A 12142-nucleotide genomic window follows, 5' to 3' on the forward strand; every position below is an offset into this window, starting at 1 on the left:
ATGAATAAACAGAATATGTTTCCAAACATTACGATTATAAATATATAAAAAAATTATATTTTCTAATTTTGATGAAATTGAAAAATTTTCATAAGATTTTTTTTTTATATAATTTGAATCGGATTGGAGTTCGAATTTGTTATCTATTATTATAAGCAAGGAAAAAATCTGATCCATTTTTTCAAAAATTTCGTAGAAATTTTTATAGTATCGAATTTGAATCCCAATTCAAATTTGAATTTGGTAACTATTATTATAAACAAAGGAAAAAAATATGATCCATTTGTCTGGTAGGGTTTCCACCGTTGGAAAAGGAAAAAAATTGGTAATTCTCCCATATATTTGAAAGGAAACATGTTTGATTCCGGCGATGGCATGCTCATTATATGCATATATTTCTCTAATGCATTTTCAAATACATGAAAGCTAGTTTGCCAAAGGCAATGTTAGAACAAGCCGCTAGGCATAGTGTTGGTCATAAAAGGACGTCGAGAGTGTATGTGCTGCATTTTCGTATCCCTCCACGTGGTTATCTGCAGCGTTCATTTATGCTTAAATTCATGTCTGACATGGGTCACGAAGGACCTCCACAATGGAGGTAACTGTGAAGCCTATGGCGAATACAATGACCCCGACGTCAACCAATGACATAGAGTGATAGCTTTGCAGTCGACGTGGATAATTTGTGGTAAAAATGTTGGTCCATGGCATATTGATCAAACAAAACCTCAAGATATTTATTCGTTTCAATTTTTATTTACCCGCTTAGATTTATTAAACTTTTTGTACTCACACGGATCAAATTGTTAGAAGTATAAATTTTTTTAAAATTATATAATTTTTTAAAATTTTACATTTAAAAAAAAAATTGCACATTGAATTTTTTTTAATTATTTATTTATACATTTCTTTAAATATTTTTATGAAATCGCACTATTTTAATAACATATAAATGCTTTTACATATAAGACTAAGAATAAACCTTTATATACAATAATCTTTATATTTTAAATAATGGCATCTTGACGCATTATATAATGGAATTCACCTCTACAACAATTGTTTCAAATAATTAATTAATGTGTTGTTCCTACGGCTCTCTAGTCTCTCGATCTCTTTTCTCTACGCAACCAATGTAACTAAGTACATGTGACCCTTTTCGAATTAACATAAAGCATTTTGAAAAGGCACTATGAGTTTCATATAATGCCATTTTTACATTCATTCACTATATCTTCCTACATGATTTATTCTTTGTATTTTTTTTGCCCCACGAAAGTAAATTTTTGGGCTTGTTTTGTTTAGAATAGCACAATTGACACATTTATGGATAACATATTCCAGATTTACATCGTAATTTTTTTTGATTATACATGTGGCATTCATTTGTTTATAAATTATAAACTAGAATAGTGAATGCGAATGTTTAGTCAAACATCCATTGTGGGCAACACGGATGATTGTTGGCGTAACCCTATTTGTTCTAACTCATCCTACGTGGAATACAAGTTAACTCTAGTGGAATGGGATTGAAACAAGCAACACCGTCATTTGTTTTGTTACATGTCACACGAATTTTAAAATTCTATGTTTTTACAACATCACACAAAATTGCATTACTTTAACCCTTAAATATTTTTCCTATAAAATTAGCCCTACGTGACATATGCTCAAAGTTAAATAAAACGCGAATTCAAATAACACCAATTATTACATAATTTACAACCCTGGTTTTTATAAATATTGTATTTATGTATTGGAACATAATATAATATATGAAGCCACGCATATATATGTTCGTTATAATATATATAATATGGATATTACCCCAGATGTTTTATGTTTTTATAAAGTTTATTGCTATATAATATATTATAAAGGTTTAGTAATATAGTTTGTAATATTTATAATGTAAATGGTGAATATATTTCTATTTGTATTAACATGTTTATGAATATATTTATTTATACATCATTTATAAATAATAATAATAATAATAATAACTAGTTTATATGGACAATGTTAATACGCATGTATATATGGGATCAAGAAAAAAATTTCACACATATCTAAATAATAGGAAAATAAATTGAATTAGGAATGAAGCCGGAAGCATTAAGGTTAGAAGCACATGAGGATGTCACAATGTTGTATTCATTAATCAAATAACCATACATGCACAACTATAATGGTTACCTTTTGTTCTGTAGATCATAACAATTTCCTAGAAAATATTATCTAAATCTCACCTTAGAAAACAATCAAAACAACTTTTATCCATTATTTCTAAGTTTCCTTGTTAATGGAGAAAGGATTAATCTCCACACCTAATATCTCCCTAAAAAATTCAAGTTTCATCTTCGCAAGGGGCCTTCGTGAAAATATCAGCAACATTTTCACAAGTATTACAAAATTTAGTAAAAAATTGTTTAGACTGTATCTCCTCTCTAATAAAATGAAACTGAGAATCAACATGCTTTTTCCTTGCCTGAAAGATTGGATTATGTGCCAACCTGATCTATCCCTAGTTGTCACACTTGATCATTGTAGCTTTCTTTTGTTCTTCCCCAATATCTCACAAGTTCTTGCACACAATGCTTTATACTTTATCTTTGTATATGACAAACATATAGTAGGTTTCTTCTCGTTGCTTCATCAAACAATCCTAGATCCAATACTAAATGGATAAGTTGTAGTAGATCTTCTATCATTTGGATTACCAACCCAATTTGAATCTGAGAAACCTTTCAGCTCAGCATCCAATGAATGAGTATACTTAAGACAAAAAACAATTGTTCTTCTAAGATACGTAAGGAATCATTTTGTTATTTTCCAATGTATTTTTATAGGTCTCACCATAAATTGGCTTAACACACTAACATAGTATGTTATATGAGGTCTCATTGTAGTAAGATAATTCAAGATTCCCACCAGTTGTCTATATATTGTACCATCAACCTCCTTTGATCCATCATCAAAATGAAGTTTTACATTCTCCTCCATTGGAACAAAAGAATCTTTTCACTGATGCATATTAAACCTTTTAAGCACTCTGACATAATTACCCTAAGTAACAAAGTTTTGGCCATAATCTCTGCACACTTCAAGACCTAGACAATAGTGTAACTCACCAAGGTATTTCATCTCAAATACTTGTGACATTTGCACCTTAATTTCATCAATAACTTTGACTGAATTTCCTAGTAATAATTAGTTCATTAACATATCAAGAAATCAGTACTACAAGTCCCTTTGCATCAAACTTGGTATACATATTTGGATTTCTTTGACTCCTCATAAATTCCCACTGAAGGAAGAAGGAATCTATGTTTTTATACCATGACCTAGGTGCCTACTTTAGCGCATAAAGGGCTTTCTTTAATTAAATGTTCTTGCCCCTTTTCACAAACCCTTTAGGTTGTGTCAAATACACCTCCTCCTTTAAATCACCATTCAGAAAAGCATATTTTACATCTAGTTAGTGCAAAATCCAGTGGTAGTTTGTAGCTAATGCAATTAACAATCTAATAGCATTTAATTTAGCTAAAGGTGAAAATGTTTTTGCATAATCAATGGACTCCTTTTGTGAGTACCATTTTTTCACCAATCTAAATTTATATTTATCTATACTACCATCTTCCCTAAACTTTGGCTTTTACAATCATTTGCATCTTATGCGCTATTTTCTTTTAGGTAGTTCAGTGAATTCCCAGGTTTTAATTATAATTATAGATTTATTTTGTTCCTCCATTGCTTTTATTCACTCTTCATATCCAATAACTTCATCACAATTCATGGGTTCTATGAAATTGAAAACACTACTCATCAGGGAATATTCCTTATACCTTTTAGATAGTCGAATCTGCCAAGTAGATCTCCTTCGCACTTCACCATTTTCACCTTTGTTCTTTGAAATTACTTCTCCCCTTTGGATTGGTCTCTAACTACTAGTGATATCCATAACAATGGATTCTTCCTCAGGCTTTTTATACTCACTCTCTTCTTCTTTTGCTTCTGCTTTATTGTCTTCAACTTCAGGAAGAACGTGACATCTTTCATAGTTGTGATCCTTGTTTCATTCATCTGCTTGTTCGTGGAAAATTACATCTCCAGTCACAAATAATTTGTGAGTAGATGGATCAAAATTTTATGTGCTTTAAATTCTCAACAATATCACAGAAAAATACATTTGATACCTTTATCATCAAGTTTTTTTTTGTTCTCCTTCGTAATATGGACAAAGACCTTACACCCAAAATTCCCCAAATGATGAATTACTGGTTTAAAACAATTCAAAGCATCAAATGCGGTCTTGAAATCAAGATACCTTGTTTGATTTCTATTCTTTAAATAAACAATACTATTAATGGATTCTACCCAAAAATAATTTCACAGGTTCTTAACTTTGATTGGACTCCATGGACATTCCACCAATATTTTGTTTTTTCCTTTCTGCAACATCATTCTACGTGTGGAGTGTATGGTATTTTGAATTGATGCACTATTCCATGATTGTTGCAGTACTTGATGAAGTTTCCCAATCTTTATTATCCCCATTTATATGAACAGAGGATCTTTATAAAGTTCCCTGTCTTCTTCTATGCCATTTTTTTCAATTCTTTGAAATACTCAAAAGGATGGCTCTTTTTCTTGAGGAAGTACACCCAGGTGTACCTTGTGCAATCATCAATAAACAACATAAAATAATAGGCACCTCCTAGGGATTTGGTTTGCATGGGTCCACAAACATCAGAACTCAGAAGTTCTAATACATCTCTTCTCCTCCTATCAAACATAGATGGAAACTAATCTTTGTGAATTTTTCCTAATGCACAACCTTCACAAGAATCATATTCATTCTTTAACATAGCAATTCCTTCAACCATACTTTGTTTCTGCAACAAAAATAAAGCATGGTAATTGATGTGACCATTACTCTGATGCTAAGGACTTTCTGTTGACAAAGTGGTAGAAGTCAATGATTGATGACTTTTTCTGGTGACATCAATATTGTACATGCCTCCAACTCTGACTCCTTAAGCAACAGGTTTGCAATGATCCAAAAAAATTTCACTATGCAATGTGTTTTGAAGAATTCAATCTTCATATTTTGATCTGTAATTGTAGACACAAAGGACAAATTTTTCTTTATCCCAAGCACCTACATAACATTATGAATGTGCTTCACATTTCCATTTGGCAATATCATAGGAATATCTCCACATCCTTTGATCTAATGTGGGTGATCGTATACAAGATAGATATTAACACATTTCATACCTCCTTGAAATTCTCATACCAACTCCTGTTACATGTCATATGAATTGAAGCTCTAGAGTCTGTTAACCAAGTATTAACATCATCCGTTTCAGTAGACAACATAGCATTAGACATAAACAACTTAATATTTTTGAGATCAAAATTCAGGCCTTCTCTTGCAAAATGAAATGAATTTCTTTTGTGTTTATTATGCCTAGATTCATGACTTTTCTTATTATAATAGTCTTAGGAAAGATTCCCACTTCTACCACAATAAAAACATTTCATTCCAGAGTCATTTTTGACAGATGACATACCTTGGTTTGATTTCAGAAAGGCTCGTTCATAGATGAGCTTCCACCTCTTTTTGCTCCTCAGTGTTTCGCTTTGAATAATTTCTTCTTTACCATAACTACAAAATCTTGATTTTGAGGCTTCAAATGATTGTGCCTCTCTTCTTCCTACAACAATATACTTGTCAATTCCTCAAAGTTTGTTGCTCTCTCCCTTGCTTCAAGGCCTAATAAAAATTTGACGGTCCTCTGACATTTCGTTTAAAGTAATTCTCACAAGATCAATATCGGCTACTGATTCTCCTATATCTCTCATCTTATCTTTTGAATCTTTCATTATTGAAATATAGGTAATAAAAAATTTATTCCCTTCCATTTTAATATACAAGATCTTACTCTTCAAAATTAAGAGTCGATTTGTATTCTTAGTTTCATACAACTCCTTCAATGCATTCCTGGTCGCATTAGAGGATTTACAATCATGAATATAACGAATTACATTATCTTTCATGGAAATTCTTAATAATACCTTTTCTTTATTCTCTCACTTCTCCTAGTCCTTAATCGATGCAGCTGTCGAGCCTACAATATGTTTTACTTCTTCTGCCTTTGTGATGGTCCAAGTGTCATAAACTTCAAACGATATTTGTAGCTTGAATCTCCAATTGACGTAGTTTGTGCCATCTAGTTTATTAACTTCATTTAGGTATGTATCTACAAGTGGATTTTCCATCTTCTCCCCATGTATTTCAGTATCACTTCCAACAACTTCAAGTAAATTTGAATGAAGGCTAATTTTTTCTTAATAGGGCTCAATTAATGTATAAAAATAAAGCCCCTTTTAAAAATATTTCAAGTCCCTTTCAAAAACACTCCCCTTTTTAATATAAAATCCCCACATTAAGCGCTCCTCAAAAAAGATATAACCCCCCCCCCCCCCCCCCCCCCCCCCCCCCCCCCCCCCTTTTTCAAAAATGACATGGGACTCTCCTTAAAAAAAATTGAAACTTCACCTATGCACTTTTAGATGAGATTGTGTAGCACTGCAATGCAAAAATTTTAAATTTCATATGTTTACCCTGATCAACGTAGGAGTTCTTTGTTTCAAACTACATTGATCCACAAAGAAAGAAAACCAAACACAACTCTAGTCTCCACACGCAGGTCAGCTCTCAATATCCACGATCTCAACACTCTCACCTTTGCACAATTCAGGGCTCCACAATTCTAATTCATTGTAAATACTTCACGTACCCCTACAGCATTGGATCTCTAATTAAAACTAGTCCTCCGATGCTACCTTAGTGCTCTCATCAATCCACACTGTAGACTCTGCTACCTGGTGCCTCAAACATTGTTCTTCTCCTGCATCTACCACCAATCAAGCTATGATCTTCTCTCCTCTAGTGCAAGAAATGGATCTCTACTGAGGTCTTTCATATCATAATGTTCTAGACAAACATGAATGCAAAATTCTTGTTCATGCATCTCCCCGTTGACACTCCATGCTTGTACATTAGTCGAGCCACATTAGGCAACGCAACACTCAATTGGGGGTTAGTACTACACACTAAATGGCAGGGTAGCTTTTAAAAAATGCCTCCTTAGACCATAATCCATGTGCATATGTCACCATACAACACTCAGATCAGCCCTCCACATTTCACATAGCCATAGACTCCTGGTAAACACACTAACACACCACAGTCTTCTCCGTCTTCGTTATCCATACTCAATGCACTTACAACATACAACTCTACTCCTTAGCATTGGTCATTTCAGATAGACTATTTTTCATATGTGCTTCTCCAAAAATGATTACACATACATCAAGCTCAGCCCTCACTGTTGCCTCTTGCTCTGATAGCAATTTAAACAATAGGAAGATAAATTGAATTAATAATGAAACCAATAGAATTTAGGTGAGGAGCACCTAAGGATGCCACAACGTTGCATTCATTAATAAAAAAATCACACATGAAAAAATATAATGGTTACATTATGTTCAAGAGATGACAAAAATCTCCGAGAAAATAGGATCTAAAGCTAACATTAGAGAACAATCAAAACAACCTTTGTCCATTATTCCTATGTCATAGAAACTAAGTCTACTAAAATTTTGAAACTCAAAAGAAGTGATTCATCAAACCAAATCAATCCATGACTTTAAACAAACACATCTTTCAAAATATAAGCCAGTATCCCTTAAAATTTTATCCATTGGAAAACCATTGGAAAAGAAATAGAAACAATTGAAACCAATGTGCAAAATTGGTCATGAGAAAGAAACCAAAATGAAAACCACCAATAATGTGTGAAGACATAATTCCATCAAGAAATAAGATCCCTTCCATCTGACATGCCATTTGAAATGGTTTCAATATATGTCACTCATTGTGTTAATTGCATATCATCATCATTATCAAATTCTTATCAATTTTTAATGCAAGTATTAGTCCATCATGAGGATTGATTAATTAAATATATGTAATGATCTAAAATAAATCTAGTGATCGTTGAATGATCGAAGAAGTATACTCATGTGAAAAATATCCCGTAGATGATGCAAGAAAATTCTTTGAATCATCTCATCATGCTAAACCCTAAAGGATGAGCGTAAAATCCAGACAATGAAGAGAAGAGAAACCAACGATGGATCAAGTGCAATAAGGGAGGAAATTTCACAATATTTATAATGGGGGGCCCTTCATTTTAACCAAAATGTAGGGGAGTTGTTGGTGGCCCAAAAAAATCCTAGGAAACATTATGAAAGAACCAAAAAGGAATTGAATTAAATGAGACAAAAAATGATTTTTTAATAAATTCAAATGGAGACTTTTACACTCGAGAAGAATAAAAATGAATAAGTAGAAACCATCAACAATAAAAAGAATGAAATCCATAGTTTGAAACATCAGGTAGTCCATAAAGATTGAGATGGATTCTATCTGTTAAGAAATTTTACAGTTACAAGCAGTTCAGGTAATGGTCCTGTAGTTTTAGTCAGCTAGTTAACACAATCTTTCAATCCACAACTAAATATCTACACCTAAATGTCCACCCCGTGATCGAAGTCAACTAAGTCATATCAGGGATCATAAAATGACAAAGTAGTTAATGTTATTTAAATGTAGTTTTTGGAGGGGGAATTTTGTGACATTTATACATGCATAATCCCCAATTTTGTTGCACAATAACATGTTTTAGATGATATCTTTGTATATCTCATTGATATGAGGTATAAGATAGTCACTGCATATATTTGTCATGATGAGGCACACATTTACAATATATATATACTCTTTCTTCTTTAAAATTAGGAAAAAAGAAGTAATATGACCATATATTTAAATTTTATGAATTATAAGAAAGGGACATCAAACATTTGCACAAAGTACTGCAAGAGATTGAAAACAAATTTTGAAAGATAAATATTAAGAAATTGGATTGCTATTTTTATTAGCATCATATTTGATAATGACTTCATATTTTATGATGTCCTAATAGCATGCAACAATAATTGTTTCAATATAACAATTAGAATATATGATATATGATGTCAATAGTTGGTAAATAATTATGTATGAAATAAATCTATACTACCTCCAAACTTCTAAATTATTCTCAACTAATGATATTCCATTGAGCAAAGGTACAAGATGGTATATTATCTATCATATATGTTTTGTTATATTACTCGGCAAACCCTACTATGCAGAAGCTTAGACCATAAAGGAATTGTTGAACAAAGTGATAAATTATGACTAGTATATATGTAGTAACAACCATGTGGTTCTTACACCTCCTTACTTCATCTATATTTAATTACTTATGTAAAAATTATCTAAACATGTTTCCCCATGATGCATTCAACATTAAACTATGTACATAAACTATCATATTCGATATTAGAAGAAAATTCATTACATTATTGTTGAGACCTATATAAGCCCCATGTGAGTCCAAAGACCCCTTATTAAGCCCTATATATTGCATGATCAGATTTCTTTTATATTTTACGGTCCCATTTAATTATAATTGTATCCTTTGTCTCCTACATATATACTAAGTAGACTTAATGTTAGGATCATCAAATATTGTATTATTTGTAAAAGGAGGTTTCCCCTAAAGTGGAGTATAATTATTATTTTCTTGTCATTTAAGGCACAATGATCATAACAATTATCATGATTATTAAGTAGATTTTTCTATAGAATATGGGGCCTGATGATGAATTTTTAGATTGACTACCATTACAATGATAATAATGGAATATCAAGGTTCTTAGAAATTCATAATACTTTCACTAAAATTATGATGAAATAGCTATGACCTAATCAACCATTTTCACATGAAATAACAAATGTATGTCTATACCATCATCCTTCCAAATTAATGCTTGTAGAATAAATAGTAAATAGAAAATTAAGGTTTTACTTTATATTATGTCTTTGCATCCTTCATTTCATGTCCATGTAAGCCTCTTCAACTATATTGAACTATTGTCTACCTCATCTACCTCAAGTAGAAAACATTATAGATTAGCACTATCTACTCCATCCATAAAATGTACATCGTGGAATACAATCATAATACTAATCAACAAAAACACATAGTACTTTCTAGCATTACTAATTGAGGAGAAGATGGAATGCATTTTCCATCTAGTGATAAGTAAATATAAAATACTTCTATTAAATCGACTTCCCTCTAGGAAAGAAACAATTATATGTTTCTTACCTAACTATTCCATCCTTTTTTTTTTTGCAAAATTAGCTTTTCCAAAATCCATTCTATCACTTTAGGTCATGTGGTAGTACCTAGCCCCATAGATAGGTTTTCAGCTAACCTACATGTATTGTAGCCACACTATGCCACTTCGCTTAAGATACACCTATAACTTCCTATGAAATGCAACAAAAGTCCTAAGTAACCATTCTCAATATAGAGACACATCCAATTTTTTCCATAAAAACATCCCAACAACACTTTAAAAGATGCTAACATAATCTCCCCACCATATACTACCAGAATACAATGATTTTTTCCATGCGACCATTCACATTCAATTAAAATCCATTAGATAGTTTTAAATAGTTATTTAATGTAAAAAATTCCACATTAATTAATTTGTACTCATTAAAAAGATATAAAACCATGAAATTGTTTTTTTTTTTTAATAAAAAAATATTGCTAAAAAGTAAATTAATTTTTTTCCCATTATATTAAATATCATTAATATAAAATTAATCCATAAATTTTATCTAATATATTTTTTTTAAGGTTTGCTTTATATTTCACATTTAAACTCATGTAACAATGCAAAATAATATTTTTTTTTGAACATCTCTCTTAATTTTAATTTTTCCATAAATATTTTTAAATAACCTAATTTATTATTTAATATATAGAAACATAAATAAATAAAAATACACATAAACAATTCAATTACAGTCACCTTAAGAGAGATATCCTAAAACATTTTTTTACATGCACTCACTTTAACCGAGATTTCGCAAAAATACGATTTTTACAAGTAATTTTTATTATCGAGGACTCTAACCTAGCTTTTGATGTGTTCTGGCCAAACTTTTAAGAATGCTGACATAGGGTGATGTAGATGTAAATCTTGTTATCCTTCCTTTCAGTTGCCGTTTAATGTTTTTTCAGAAGAAAAATGCGATATATATATATTATATTGGTAATTGTATTACAGTAATCATATTTATCAGCTGCTCCATCTGACAATATGGGAAATTTAGTGGACTTTTTGAATACAGAAATATATACTGTGCTCCTGAGATAATCAGGAAAAGTTTGAGGATATACAATGCGTTTTTCAGCACAGTATATAATTACAGGATTAGTCTATTTTTTGTTTCACCCAAAAATAAGTCTGTGTCATAGACTGGAAACTTGTGTTGATGTTCTATTGTTCCAAGTGTATATAAGATAGGAAGTTCTGCCGATGTATATGTAGCTGTAGCATCAGAAGGGCATATTTTGCATCATCCGAGGAGAATTGTGCTGAATCCGATTACAAGAACTCCAGTGGAGAAAAAAGGAGTATTTGTATAATAACTAAAACACCATCTACCAGGAAAACACAGAGTACTATATTTTACAAGTTTAGAGCAGTTATTCCTGGTAGAGGACACTGTAAGCCCAGTGGCCAATCCTATAACTCTTTTTATGGAAAATCGCGGAAGCACCCAAAAACTGACTGGATATCGCAATCAATTTTAAACAAAATGTGTGTTGCCAGCAGCCTCTTAAAAAGTATGCAGTTTTTTATGGAAAATCGCGGAAGCACCCAAAAACTGACTGGATATCGCAATCAATTTTAAACAAAATGTGCGTTGCCAGCAGCCTCTTAAAAAGTATGCAGTTGATAATTAGGAACATTTTTGCGAGAATTGATCTAAGAACTAAGAAGGGGTTGGGAAGTTTTCAGCATTGATCCAAGTCTTCATTCATTTGATAGTTATATGAAAACCATCAAGATCCAAGTCGAGAGAATTTTTTGATAGCATGTCAGCCTCAGAATTTAAAGTTTTGCTGATATGCTGGATAGTAGGATTTTTGAGAGA

Source organism: Pinus tabuliformis, chromosome X, assembly GCF_031772625.1.
Source record: "Pinus tabuliformis cultivar Carrire ecotype Pingquan chromosome X, CPIR1, whole genome shotgun sequence".
Taxonomy (NCBI): Eukaryota; Viridiplantae; Streptophyta; class Pinopsida; order Pinales; family Pinaceae; genus Pinus; species Pinus tabuliformis.